Here is a 14,683-nt window from a genome sequence, read left to right on the forward strand (position 1 = left end):
GATTTGACAGACTCCACTAGGACTGCATTATTTATTATTTGATGGTCAACACTACTCCCATCTTAGTTGTAGGGCAGGCTACTCCCATCTTATTTATAGGGCAGACTAGGAGTTTCCCCAACAATTTCAATAAAGGTTTTACAAATTGTACCTGTTGTGTTAGTGTCATACTTGTAACACCATGCCTTCCCTACATCACCCACAGGTGTCAGTTGTCACTTAAGGCTTCACCGCAGCTCCATTCCGACTGTATACGGGTATACGGGTACACAACAGGGCTGCACCCTGTCAACGCTCCTCTACGCCCTGTCCATTGAATCTCTGGCAGCAAGGATTCAGTAAGACACTCTGCTGAGGGGTATCGCTCGAGTTGGGATCGAGCATCGCATATCCCTATACGCAGACAATGTTCTGCATACGTGGCTGAATGGCGAGCTAACCTACCCCATATTCATGCCATTCTGAACAATTTTGGCCCAGTCGCTGGCTATAAAGTCAAGTATGATAAATCAGAGGTTCTGTTGCTATTACGAGATATTCCTTTGGACCGGGGAGGTGTCCCTGTTTAGGCTGCAATTGACCTCTATCAAATAGTTGGGGATATATGTGGGTGCTTCAGTGGGTACCCTAGTTTGTGCCAATTATCCTGGGCTGATTAGAAAAAGTCAGACTGGCCTGTGCAGATGGAATGTGTTGCCTCTGTCACTGCAGGTCAAGCCAATGTGTTAGAAATCAATACTCTTCCTAAATTGTTCTACTTGGCACAGATGATCCCTTTCCCCATGCCCTCCTGCATGAGGTGGGACCTTGAAAGACATATAGGTAAATTCTTGTGGCGACATAAGAGGGCTAGGTTGAGAACGTAGTGGTCATACGCCCCAAAGCAAGATGGGGGCATGGTCCTCCCATTGTGGCAGTCCGACCTCCTGGCGGCACAGACATGTTGGGTCAAGCTGTTGCTGAGCCCGTCCGAGTCAACCAGCTGGTATAAAACGGAGCGTGTGCTGCTGAAGTCCCTCTCTCTTTAGGAGGCTGTGGCTCTTCCGTGGACTCACCTCCCGTGGCATCCCATAGTGGGGACATTGCTGCGCTGTTAGTTGCAGCTGTTGAGGAAGGTAGGGGTAGACAACAAATCGGTACCAGCCTGGCTTAGTCTCGGGGCATTACTCCTAACAAGTACGGAGGGTGGAGGAAGGTGGAACAGGTGTGAGGCTTGGTGCCAGGTGTGCATAATGGATCTGTTTGAAGAGACAACTCCACTGCCTTTTTCTGAGGCCATGGTGATACTGGGGCTGGAGCAAACCACGTGGTTGCAGTACAGGGCTGTGACCTCCCTGATTCAATCCCAGATAACAACAGTTGGGCTGAAGCATAGCCCCTCAACCTGCGACTTGGAACTGGAGGTTGATAAGCTTGAATTACCTAAATGAAAGGCCTTTTTCCTGCTTAGTATCCCAAATAATGTCGGCAGGAATGCATATCTGGATGAAAAATGGAACTGGCTAGACTGTGGTGATATATACACTTTCTTCTCCCATGTTAATGAAGTCTCTTACAGTTTGGGGAATAGGGAAATCCAGTTTAAACTCGTTCAAAGGTACTACTATACTCTGACAAAGTTGGCAGCGATTAAATTGTTGACATCTGCTGATTGCTGGAGGGGCTGTGAGCAGCAGGGCATGCTAGGTCACTTGTTTTGGACTTGCCCAGTGGTTGAGAGATTTTGGGGCTTAGTGCGAGATGCAGTAAGTGGAATCCCGGGTGTGGCGTCTAGGCTGGAACCAGGAGCCACGTTGTTTGGAATAGTATTGGAGGACTGGCATGACGACAATAATGTAATTCGGCTCCTGTATACGGTGTTGTTTGCTGCCAGAAAGGCCATTCTTGTCAAATGGTAGTCCCCGAGGGGTCTGCCTCTGAGTGTATTGGAAGGGCTTGTTTTGAGCTTGTGTGTGCATGAGAGGCAGGCTCTGGTGACTCGGCATGGAATGGAGGGATCACGGCGGCAATGGGAGCTATACGAACAATACATTTGACCTTTATGTGGGCATCCTTTTGGCCAGTACCTCAGGGAGATATTGCGGGGCCAAATAGGGGTGGTGGTGCGGGCAGGGTCGGCATTGTAGATTAGGTGCTGGGTCCATTGGCAGGGATATTGGTATTGTTTTTGTTACTTCTCTTGCCAGAATGTATGTCTGTTACTCACCTACCCTTAGGAGTCCGATCTCAAATGTGTATCATTTACATGTTATTATTTTTTACATGTGGACCTCCCGACCTGGATTATGTTCCCTCTCTATGGCATTTGTTGTTGTACTGTTTCTCTTTTTCTTTTGTTTGTAATGTTCGTTCTTCTCTTCATAAAAGATTTAAATTTAAAAAAAAGTATGTGTCAGTGTCGTGACACAAAATGAAGGTGGGGGCATAAGCCCTACAGAGGGGTCTTGCCAAGCTCATTAAAGAAGTGCATTATGAGATGGTCGTGCTGTGGCAGGGGCATGCCATGCCCTGCACTAGGTGAAATATAAAAGTAGGATTTTGAATCAAACATTCAACTAGGGAATGGACAAGGGGAGAAGCAGCACTTGGCCCTTGGGGTCCAAACATACCAGCCACTACTTTGCATAGCCAGTGAAAATGTTAAGCATATGCCAATGGTAGAGGGAGCCTTTGTTGCCGGTAGGGCAGGGAGTGCGGGCAGCCCCTGAGGGTGCACTTTGTAAACGATTCAAGGTCATTAGCAGTAGGTAAATATTTTTTGTGGTGGGGCATTAACCTCTCAAATGAATTAGCACAAGTGGCCGAACACAGTGTTAAGTAGTGTAGGGCGATTACACCCTTGCACCCCCCCCGAGAACATTTTTAAAATAGGGTGTTGAAATGGAGCATTCTACAACACCATTTGTGAGAGCTAGGGGGTCCAAAGCTATACAATGTACAATAAATATTTTCCAGAATAACTTACAAGAAAGTCTTAATTCTATTAAAGACACAGAGGCAAGCATTATGCTTCTCTTTCTTTTTTTAAACATAAGGAAGGAAGCTCAGCAGCAAGTATTTTATGTACCTGACTGCGGGCATAGCGTATGCATTAACAAGGTACAATCAAATATCAATGAACAAAACATTAAACATGAGTAAAATAAACTTTAGGTCATATAAATGTCTCTAGAAGAGAAATAAACTCCATTTCCCAGGAGGCTTAGTCAGAGTTTATAGTAGGTCACTGAACATGTGACATCAATCTTCCAATGGGCATGCAGCTGTCCCTCCAAATAGGCACTAACGTGATGTAGCTTCCTCTTTCGAGGCTGCAAACTTGGCCATCCAGATAACCATAGGAATGAAGCCGTAAGTTTGGAACGTCCTGTGGGAAAACCAGAACAGATCCAGAGATCAGGCGGACTTGTCTGTAGTCACTGTCGAAGGAAGAGAGAAATAACTAGGGTTACTTGATGCATATGACAACCCTATTCCTCTTGCGAGGGTGGGAAAGAAATCAGTGTGTTATTATGCAAAGTTACATAGCCTGTAGAATGGCAATTTCACTCAATACAATGACCTTGAACAAATGTACTCAAGCATATCTGCGCCGCTATTTCTCTAGTCGGGCGGGATAATGCTCGCCTCTGTGTCTTTAATAGAATTAAGACTTACTTGTAAATTATTCTGGAATATATTCATTCTATGTCAAGACCAGAGGCTCACATTATGCTTGTTTAAAGCTTACTTACCACAATGGATGCAGGTTGCTCTACCGGTTTCAGGTAGAATTGTTTAAAAATTGATTCACCTGCCCAATCGCCCATCCTCATGAAGTCCTCTAGACGGACTCCAACCTGAAAGGCTTTGGAAGCCATGGCACCTCTCACACAGGGAGCGCCGAAGTGATTAGATTCTATCTCCTGCTTGAGATAGAATCCGGCGCACCCAGCATGCCAATGTCAGAGAGGAAACCGATCTGTGAGGTTTGCGCAGTGCTATCAATAAATGTCCTTTGGGAGAGGTCCTAAGAGGCACGGTCACCTCTTCGTAGACTTTCAAGCACTTGACCAGACAAAGCTTAGGCTGTTTTCTAAAGGTAGGATAAGAGATTACTCTGGAGTTGCATTTAGTCCCTCTGGATATATGGAAAACTATGCCATCAGGAGAAAAGGTCCTGCCTGCTAAATTGAGAGCTCTGACATCGGAGACCCTTCTGCAGGAGACAAGCATAGTAGCGTAGTAAGCTTGCCGGAAAGGGCTGTGCGGGATAGCTCCTCATTACGAGGCCAAGAGAGAGCACCTTATTAACGTCACAAAGCTTGTCATAATGGGATGGAGGCGGCACCGTAAGCCAGATACCCTTGAGCAATCTGCAAAGTGATGCTCTCCTGCCGGAACCCCTTTTACAAGGTTGTGGCCGGCTGAAATTGCAGAGCGGTAAGCATTGACCGTCCTGTAAGCGAGACCTCGCTCAACTAAGGCAGCTAGGAAGTTCAGAATTTCCTCTATAGGTGCCGAAACCGGATGGAGCCCTCGATCTAGACACCAGTATGTCCAGGTGTTCCAAGAGTTGGAGTATCTCTTGAAGGTAGCGGGGGCCAAGCTCTCCTCGATGAGACTGATAGCTTTGTGCGATATCCCTGGAACTCTCCATCTTGCCCGGAAATCCTCCAGGCTGCTAGGGTCAGCGACCCACTAACGAGAAGGGGGTGGAGTTGCCCTGTCGGATCCGTTAGCAGATCTGGAGTTTGGGTTAGAAGGATTGGAAAAATCCAAGGAAAGTTCCAGAAAAACTGGATACCAGGTCTGAGATGTCCAGACCGGGGCTATGAAGACCAGCTCTGTGCGTTCCTGACGGTCCTTCGCCAGGGTCCTCGCTATCATGCTAAAGGGGGGGGAAGCGTAAAGGATCCCCTCTGTCCAATGCTGTAGAAATGCATCTGTCGTGGCAGCAGCTGGATCCAGTCTCCAGCTGTAAAACTCTGGGAGCTGAGTGTTGAGGCGGGAGGTAAACAGGTCCTTGGACATGGGGCCCCATATCCATTGGTGGCGGAGGAAGATGTTTCTGTTGAGCCTCCAATCGCTGTAGTCGGTGGAATGACGGGAGTGCCAGTCCGCCACTACGTTCCTGAGCCCTAGGAGAAACTCCGCCGTGACAGAAATCCGGTGTTCCAGGCAGAAATGCCAAAAGTCTTTGGGGAGCTCCGCTAGAGGTCTTGACTTGGTGCCACCCAGATGATTGATGTATCTTACTGCAGAAATGTTGTCCATTTTGAGTAAAATACAACAGCTCACTCTGTCGCTGGCAAATGACCGTACCGCAAAAGAGCCTGCGAGGAGCTCCAGACAGTTTGTGTGCATTTCCAGCTCCTGAGGAAACCAAGTTCCCCCCGTAGCTACTGTGCCGCATCTTGCTCCCCAACCGGAGCTTCTGGCGTCTGACTAGATCACTATGTCCGGGGTGGACCCGAAGATGGCTCTGCCGTTCCAGGCTTCCGTGTGCGTGAGCCACCAGATGAGTTTCGTTCTCACCTGCAGCGAGAGTCTCAGACGTTGAGAGTACGAAAGGCTGCGCCTCAAGTGCTGATCTTTCAGTCTCTGTTACTCCCGGTAGTGAAGTGGGCCGGGAAGTATTGCTTGTATGGAAGAGTATAGTAGACCTATTACTCTCGCTAGCTAACGGAGGGATATGACATTCCTCTGAAGAAGCCTGCAAAAATGTGGAATGTATCTTGGCTGCAGGGAGACAGAGCTGCAAGATCTGCGTATCCACTGCGAACCCTAGAAACTCCAGGTTCCTGGATGGGCAGAGGATTGATTTCTCCCAATTTACGAGGCTGTGTAATAGATCTATGGCGAGTTTGGCCTGCTGCTCCACCAGGGCCTGAGATTGAGCCATGAAGAGGATGTTGTCTAGGTAGATTATGAGTCTGATACCCTGCTCCCTTAAAGGAGCTACTACCGGCCTTAGGAGCTTGGTAAATGGCCAAGGGGCCGAGGAGAGACCGAAGGGCAAGCTCGTAAACTCCCAAACCTGGTTCTTCCAGGAGAACCTCAGGTAACTTATGTGTGCCTGGTTTATGGGCACTGCCAGATTAGCGTCCTTGAGCTCCAGGGGAATGAGCCATTTGCCGGGTCTCAAGATGTCTCTGAGCATGTGTATCGCCTCCATCTTGATGTGGCGGTTAACTATGAAGTCGTTCAAAGCTCTGATATTTATCACTGGACATACCTTTTGCTTACTGCGGACCAAAAATGTAGGGCTGAAAAATCTGCACTGATTCGAACAAAGGCGAATTGCCCGCTTCTGGTGTAGACTGCGTACCTTGCTGTCAAACGCTGCCGCGTCTGCTTCGGACATTACTATCTGGGTGGGCCGACTCGCTTGGAAGGGTTGAGCAAAGAACTTTAGACGCAAGCCTCGAGCGGTGTCCCTGACCCAGGCATCTCCTGATGAGGAATCCCAGGCTCGCACAAAGAGAGCTATCCTCCCTCCTATGGGTGTCTGCGGCGGTAACGTTGCTATGGTTACACTGACCAGCTGGTTGTTGTTGGGCTGTATATCTTGCAGCTCTTTTCCAACCACAACCTCTTCCCCGTCCTCTCGATGTTAAGAAGGTGTCCGAGCGGTCTTGCCAGGAATTGTGCTGGTCTCTTGAATGTTGAGGTCTTCTATCAAATGAATATCGCCCGGAGGAGCGACCCCTGCCTTGTCCGGCCCGGGATAATATTTTGGTGGCGAAGACCCTTTTATTGGATGCCAGCGCCTTGTCTAAGGCGGTGAAGGTGCCTACGAATTTGGACATCTCTTTCATGAAAGGATCCCCGAATAACAGGCCCTGAGCTGCGGCTCCGGATTCGGTGTCTGCCAGCTCTCCCAACTTGGAATCTATTTTTAGAAGGGTGCCTTTCCTGCGTTATGTAGATATGGCACAGTTGGCGTTCCCAAGCAAGCAGACTGCTCGCTGGACCCAACCTGATAGAATAATTGGGTCAATTGAATTGCCTATATCAATGGCCGTTTCGACCAGGTCCATTATTTTTGCCAGGGGCCCGGTAATGTCCAGGACCCTGTCTTGGCAGGATCTCCAGGCACAATCAATGCCTTTTCTTTTTTTTTTTTATACTTTATTTATAATTTTCATAAACATATTACAATCAATCATTGAAATCAAAGAATATAAAGAGTACAATAAAACAATAAAAGGAAAACAAAAAGTATCTAATACCACACATAAGTAAATAATCACTCCCTCAAGATTCTTTAAAATATTATGAAACAATAAAGAACAACAAAACCACAAGACAAATCAAGACATAAAACACACACCTATCTCCCAACCAGCTCAGAATGAGAAAACACTCATACCTTGACTTATAATCATTCACTTCCATAAAATTCATTAAAATGTCCCCAAAGTTCCTCATAAGTTGTTCCTTTTTGCTGTTTACGTAATAAGCACTTCTCATATTTTGAAAGAATCCTCATTTTGAAACCAGGAGCCATGTTGTTTGGGTTAGGATTGGAGGACTGGCATGACAACAGTAATGTAATTCGGCTCCTGTATACAGTGTTGGTTGCTGCCAGAAAGGCCATTCTTGTCAAATGGTAGTCCACGGTGGGTCCGCCTCTGAGTGTATGGGAAGGGCTTGTTTTGAGCTTGTGTGTGCATGAGAGGCATGCTATGGTGAATCGGCATGGAATGGAGAGATCACAGCGTCTATGGTAGCTATACGAACAATACATTTTACCTTTATGTGGGCATCCTTGTGGCCAGTACCTCAGGGAGATATTATGGGGGCCGAATCGGGGTGGGCATTGTGGATTAGGTGCTGGGGTCCATTGGCGTTGATATTGGTATTGTTTTCTTTTACTCACCTACCCTTAGGAGTGCGATTTGAGACGTGTACCATTTACATGTAATTGTTTTTTACCCCCCACATGTGAACCTCCCAACCTGGATTATGCTCCCTCTGTATGGCATTTGTTGTTCTACTGTTTCTCTTTTTCTTTTGTTTGTAATGTTCATTCTTGTCTTAATAAAAAGTTTTAAATAGAGAAGCCACCAGGGGGCCCGATTCCAAGGCTGGGTCTAGACGCTACGCTCCGTCCCCAGCCTTGGAATTACTGCAAAGTTATGGTGACAAGCAATCTTTGACCCACCTCAGGAACAAAGACCTTACTGTGGGAAACTACAGCCGTTCAGCAAGATCCAAACAAGGGACCCGGAACTGCGTCGGTGCTTCCGACCCGAGCCCACGTCTCTACTGGATGGCTCCCGCTGGCCCTGCGCCGTGGTAGGCAGGCTGCTCCGGATTCAAGGAGGAGCAGAACGTGTCCCGAGCCATGGGAGGAGTGGGGTGCCCGAGCCTAGACTGCGGGGCTACAGGGCCCCACTTCAGCAGGGCCGGGGGGGGTGATGGCCCTCCCCACACGGTCCTGATGAGGTCGCAGTGGGGGGTAGAGTACCCCTCGTGCGGCGGCCCGCTGGGGGCCCTGATGCGTGTGCACCTTCCATGTGGCACCGCTAAAGGTGACAGCGCTGCCTAACCCAAGCCCAAGCAAGGGGCTGTCGGAGTGGAGAGAGAGGTGAGGAAGCTGCAGACTCCCCTGCTCCGGCACGGCTTCGGGTCGTGGTGGAAAGGTGCCAGAAGACCTATAGCCTTTGGTTGCGGGCAGTGACTGTGAGGAGATCCCTCCTTGCCCGGAAGGCGAAATGGCGCCCCCCCCATGCTGCATAGAGGAGACAACAGGCAGAGAGACTAGGACCCCTCAGTCAGTGGGTTCTTGAAGTTACTGATGCAGTCGCACCCATCACCCGACGCAACCAGAGGAGGAGAGCGCCGACGACGTCGGGCCCTGGCAAAGGGCCATTCTGGTGGAGATACAGTGAGGAGGCCACGGGATCCGCGCACAGGCAGGGGAGCCATGGTTGTAGCACTCACACGCCCTTGGACTGGGACGGGCGGGAAGAGCAGCCTCCGTGGCATAGTGGGGGCACGGTGGTGACTCGCTGGGGACAGGCCACAGAGAGACCGGCCACGGGGGACTACTTCTGGAGGCCCGGGCTGCGCACAAGCCGGCTACAGAGGAGAAGACACTCCAGGGCCATTAACGCGTGTGGGCCACTGCAGAGGTAGGCTCACGATGCGTGGTGAGGCAGAGGAGATGCTCCGCGTCCACAGAAAAATCCACCCGAAACACAGACGGGACGCTTGCAGGGCATGTCTGAGGAGCAGAGGCAGCTGTGGTTTCAAGGGGGATCCCGGCCCCCATACTTTGGTAACTGAGCCCCCCCACGGGCGATCCCCAAACTCTTGGGGAGAACAGAAGCACACAACGTAAAGGAGTTCTCATAGCGGGGGAGGGGTGAGGTCACTCCTTGGTGAACTCATGCTGGTTGGGGGTGTACACCTCCTTATTGTATACCTGTAGCTGCGTAGAAACCCAGCTTGGGGGGGATCCAGTAGCAGGGAGTGCTGTCCCCGTGGGTGTGGACCCTGGACTAAGGTCCCTGTCTGATGCAGCTGAACTCAGGGGTATGGGCAAGACACTAGCGGGTAGAGGAGGTCGCAACTGAGACCTCTTAGAGACGCAGGAAAGGGTGGATTTGCCAACCTATGAGCTGGAAGGAGGCCTTGGCAAGGTTTCAATACTACACAGAGAGTACCATTGCAGAAGCTGGAGGGGCCGGGGGAGTAGCCCCAGCCCCAGCTGAACTTGGCTCCATTAAGAGTGACATTCAGACTATCCTCGGGGAGATTAGGGGAATGAGGACAGACATGGGGGCAAGACTGACGGACCTATCAGCCAAGGTGTTCACCCTCGAGGACAGAATGGATGGAGTCGAGACATCCATTGGGCTCCTGGAAACAAAAATGGAGGCGCGCTTTATGGAAATGGAAAGGCTCAACAAAGAGCTCTGCCTCAAGGTGGACAACATTGAGAACCAGGAGAGAAGGAACAATCTTAGGAATTTTGGGCTGCAGGAGGTGGAGGGGGAGACATCGGCAGGCTTGGAATGCAAGGTACAGGAGATAATAGGGATGATCCTAGGCACTGAGGAGGGTGATACGGTCACAATAGATAGGATGCACCGTGCTGCTGGGGGAACTCGTGGCCCACGCTCAGTTCTGGTACGCATGCACTATTAATGGGATAAGATGAGGAATCTGGAGAGAGTGAAGTCCCTGAGGGAGGTAAACTATGGTGACGCCAGGGTGACCATTTTTCAGGACCTCTCAGCCCACACGCTGCTGAGGCTCAAGATATGTGGGTCCCTCACTAAATGGTTGCAGGAGAAGGGGGTGAGATATTGTTGGGGCTAGCCCTTCTCTTTGGTGTTTGAATGGGAGGGGGACGGCACCACCTGATAGCGGAGGAGGACATACGGAGAACTTGGTCGGCAGCCGCAGGGGCCAGCTTCAGAATGTAATGGTCAAGGATCGGACCCTAATCGGGGTCCTAGGGAGGGCGAAGGGAGGTCAAAAGTACCAGAAACTGAACACCTCCCACGCGGAACGACGATGCTTGAAAGGGAGAGACGCCTGACTTGCATTGAGGAACACCCCAGAACCCTGTTTGGGGCCCTAGTGGAGGCCATTATGATGTGGGGTAGGCCATTATTGGATGCTGGAGGAGTGGTCACCTCACTGGTCTTACTTGGGGATCCAGTCGATGAAGCTGAGGAAGGTTGTGTAAGTGGTGGGCACGTGTTTGCGGGGGGTGATCCGAGAGTTTGGTGAAATGGTTTGCAGTTTCCCTTCAAAGTTGGAGGGGGGTGTTGCTTATCTTTTTTCCCCCTGGCTGTTTTGGTGTTATGGGGGTGGCAGGGTTGCTTGGTTAGATATCCAAGGCAGGGGACGAGTCCCTGATGGTGTGATAGCTGTACCCAGTATGCTTAGGGTATGGGATCGGATGCCTCAACTTAGGGAAGGAGAGGACAATGAGGAGGGCGTGGGAGGAGGGGGGCCAGAGGGTGGGGGGTATATGGTAAGGGAACCCATGCAACGGAATTCATATGCTACAGGGGTTGTGTACCCCGTTGGACACGATAGGAGTAACAGGCTGTTAGGGAGAATTCTCATTTATAGCTAATTTCCCTCACCTAGTGAGTCCCCCAGCAGCTTTGCTGGACTGGAGTTTGTTTTTTCCACCTGGTAAGAGTGAGAGCTTTTCCCCCACTCTTACCTGTGCTTTGCTATGTGTTTCCATCTGTTCTTGTGATTGTGGAGTCTGAAGTACACCACTTCAGTAGCCCCCTTCTTTGTGTGTGTCACACAGCACCTTCAGTGCCGTGGCACCGGGTTGTCTTTGAGACTTCCCTCAACTCCATTTCTGAGGCGACTACTGTCCCCCAGAGAAGGGTAAAGTTACCATTAACTTTACTTAGTCAATCTACCACAGATCCAGTACACCCCATCTTCCATGGAGTACTGGAAAGGGTTAACTTGTATCCCTTTTTATCTGTACTTCCTAGAGCATTGTTTTGCTCTTTTAACATTTAGACTTGGCTGGTGGCAGTGGTATTTACCCTAACTTTTCTACCGCGATTATATTAGATAAACGTGGTACTGTTCTTGGCTATTATATTAGCCTCGAACATAAACCCGCTTGACCAAATGGTCTTTCTTTTGGCTCCGGTTGGGTTTATTCGCCATTTTTTTTGTTAAAGTCCTTCTTGTGTTTTACTTTGCGCGGCAAACTAGGTCCGCCTTCTTTGTTCCCTGTCTTTTGGCAGGCTTCGGCCCAGAAGCCCTCCTCAAGGCGCCTGGGTGTCTAGGTGGGCTGAATGTGAGGGAGGGGTGTAGTCACCCCCTGCACAGGGTATCCTACGAAACCCAAGTCGCACTTTGTCATGATTGGCCAGGGTAGTTGTCCGGGCTGGACAACCCCCCTGCTGGGTGATTGACAGCCAGGCTGCGTGAATGGGGGTTTTTCACATAAAAGGCAGGTCTCTTGGGCTACAAGTCGGAGAGTCGCCACTGGAACTACAAGGAACCGAAGAGAAGCGGAGAGAACAACGGCTGCTGCAACTACCCCGTCCCGGTGAAGCCCTGCTGCAGTCCTGAGCCATCTGTCCTTCAACGACTCAGAGAAGATCCAGTCCGGAGTCTTCTTCCCTTGAGCATGGTGGGGATAACCAGCTCATCTTCTACAGCCAGAGGATCCTCTTCCGTGGTCGAAATCGCTGCACACTGCTGTAGTGGTTCGGATAGCCACCCGAAGAGCCTCTCCTGTTTTTAAGAGGAGCGCACCTTTTATTCCGTGTCGCTGCTGCCGGCCTCATCCCTGTGTGGTGCAGACCCCTTTCAGACGTCCTCCTTCTCGACGAAGCTCCAGGAATCGTGGGTCTGCTGGAAACCAACAGGAACAACTGCCAGGGCACCAGCTGCACCATTGGAACAAGGTACTGTGAGGAAACTGGGTGAATCCCTTTTTCTTCATTTCCAAGGCTTGACCTTGTCTTCCCTCCTTCTTATAACTTTTGCTTCTGAACATTGACAATAGTGAAGTACTTTTGGCTCCATTGAATCGTGAACTATTAGACCGTGTGATCTCCGGCAACTGGCCCCGGTGTCCTTCGACCCTGGCTCCGGCCCTTTGACTTTTGAACTCCTGTCTCTGAGCGTTTCTTGATTCTACCTGCCTAACCAAAATATTGCCTGTGATTTTTGCCTCCAACTCCCTCTATGTAGGTCAGGTGCTAAGTGTGTTTTTACCCCAGTAGCATTTCATGTCACGGATACGCGTTTGTTTAGTAGACCGAACTGTCAAAAAGTGATCACAATTGTATTCGCGGTAGCGTGTTTTGTGCCTAACACCGGTTCATTCAAACACAGGGTACTTACCCTGAGACTTACTGTACAAAGTGAATTGGTTAGTTGTAGTATATTTAACGTGTGGTTTTTAGTGAAGTTTAATAGAAGTGTTGTGTGCATAACGAATGGTTTAAAAATAAATGTACTTATATTTTTCTACCTGAAACCTTGAGTCAGTGTTTGCTTGAGTCACAGTAATTGTAGTCCCTTTGTGTAATCTCTGCTACTGCTCATATACTCTTGAGATAGGCCTGGCTGCTCCACCACTGCTACCACTATGACATAGTAGTACAGGCTTGTACCAAAGGTAAAACTTGTATCACCACCTGTAGTCTTAATTGTGTGTAGTGGTCCCTAAGGGCACTGCACAGGATTGTGCCTAACGCTGGTGTACAGCGGTGAGGATTTGCAAATAGAGTGATTACACTTAGAGTGCTGCTATTGCTTGGGTTCAACTAACCACAAGGCTAACGCCACTAATTCTATTTAACTAAGAAATCATGTCAAATATGGAAAACGACACTGAAGAAAGTCTTTTACTCTATACTTCTGAGGTTCTGAGAACCATGTGTAGGGATAAGAATATCTCTGGTAAAGGAAAGAAATCTGAACTGGTTGCAAAGTTAATGGGAAAAAGTCTGGAGAGTGGGTCAGAAGAACCTACCACTCCAGCAAATGTGGATTTTGATGTTTCTGATTCTGAGAGTGTTAATTGTGAAGAAGTAGATGAGTCCTTGCTAGGAAACCCTGCAACTCCCTTGCCTGCTCAGAATGCACAACCTCTGTCCACAGGGACCTCCACAGGTCCTACACTTACTCCTGAGTTTATTTCACTTGAGAAAATGGGACTTGAATTAGAAGTGAAACGTATTGATGCGCAAACTGCCATGAAACATCAAGAGTTAAGGCTCAGAGAAATGGAGCTGAACCATTAACTAGAAATGAAGAAACTCTCCCTAGAAAATGCTTCTCTCCCGGAGTCCTCTAGGTCTTCAAGCCCTAAGAGACCCCGAATGCCAAAGGAAATGATTGGTATGTATGAGACTAAACTTGATATTTTGGATTGGTTAGCAATATTTGAGTACAATCATGGGATTCAAGGTATCTCAGGGAATCAGTTGATTCCTTAACTTTTCTCTAGGCTCCCCCCTGTTGCAAGTGATGCTGTAATGGAGTTGGGGGAGGAGGATAAGCAGGATTAGGAGTGTGTGAAGCTAGCATTAATAGCTAGGTTTGGGAAGACCCCTTCCCAGTATTTTAAGAGGTTTAGAACCCTCAAAAAGCATGATGGTACCCCTTGGGCTACCTGGGTGTGTGAATGTTTGCAAAACCTAGATGGTTGGGTTAAGGGTTACAAAGTGAAAACATATGAAGGTTTGAGGAATCTTGTAATGTTGGAGTCTATTTTTGCTGTCTGCTCTCCTGAGCTTAGACAGCACTTGGCTGATTCAAAGGAGATAGATCCTAAGAAACTAGCTAAGGCTGCTGACTTGTGGGTTGCCAACAGGGCTACTCACAAGGATTCTGGGGCTACTCAGAAGAAGGATGAGGGGAAGCAGCCAAAGAAAGACAACAAAGAGAATTCCAATAATTCCAATCCAAAAGAGGGCCCCAAACATAACCAGGGTAAGGCACAAGGTAAACCGAATCAGGCTAGTGTACCAACTGGTTCCACACCAGATGGAGGCCAGGGCAAACCCCCATTCCAGAGAGCATTTAGAAAATGCTTTGTTTGTGGGTTGCCTGGCCATGTGAAAGGAGAACCCAAGTGTAAGGGTAAGCCTTTAGGGATCAACACTGTCTCCTTAGCCTTCTCCCAGGTGGATGAGGTACCTATGACCAGTGGAAACTTTCAGCTACTAGCTGATGAGCCCAT

The 14,683-nt window shown here is 49.1% G+C and overlaps 1 long non-coding RNA gene across 2 annotated transcripts in view; it reads right to left on the reverse strand.

Annotated features, from left to right (window-relative positions):
* Positions 1 to 2,459: 2,459 nt before the first annotated feature.
* LOC138529231 (uncharacterized) overlaps positions 2,460 to 14,683 on the reverse strand; it is a 587,797-nt gene continuing 575,573 nt past the window's right edge. For both annotated transcript variants that reach the window (XR_011284573.1, XR_011284579.1), the window contains exon 3: positions 2,460 to 3,419. This is a non-coding gene — a long non-coding RNA (uncharacterized lncRNA). The remainder of the gene's footprint in view (positions 3,420 to 14,683) is intronic.

This window comes from Ambystoma mexicanum, chromosome 1q, assembly GCF_040938575.1.
Source record: "Ambystoma mexicanum isolate Mex_15411 chromosome 1q, UKY_AmexF1_1, whole genome shotgun sequence".
In the NCBI taxonomy this organism is placed as follows: Eukaryota; Metazoa; Chordata; class Amphibia; order Caudata; family Ambystomatidae; genus Ambystoma; species Ambystoma mexicanum.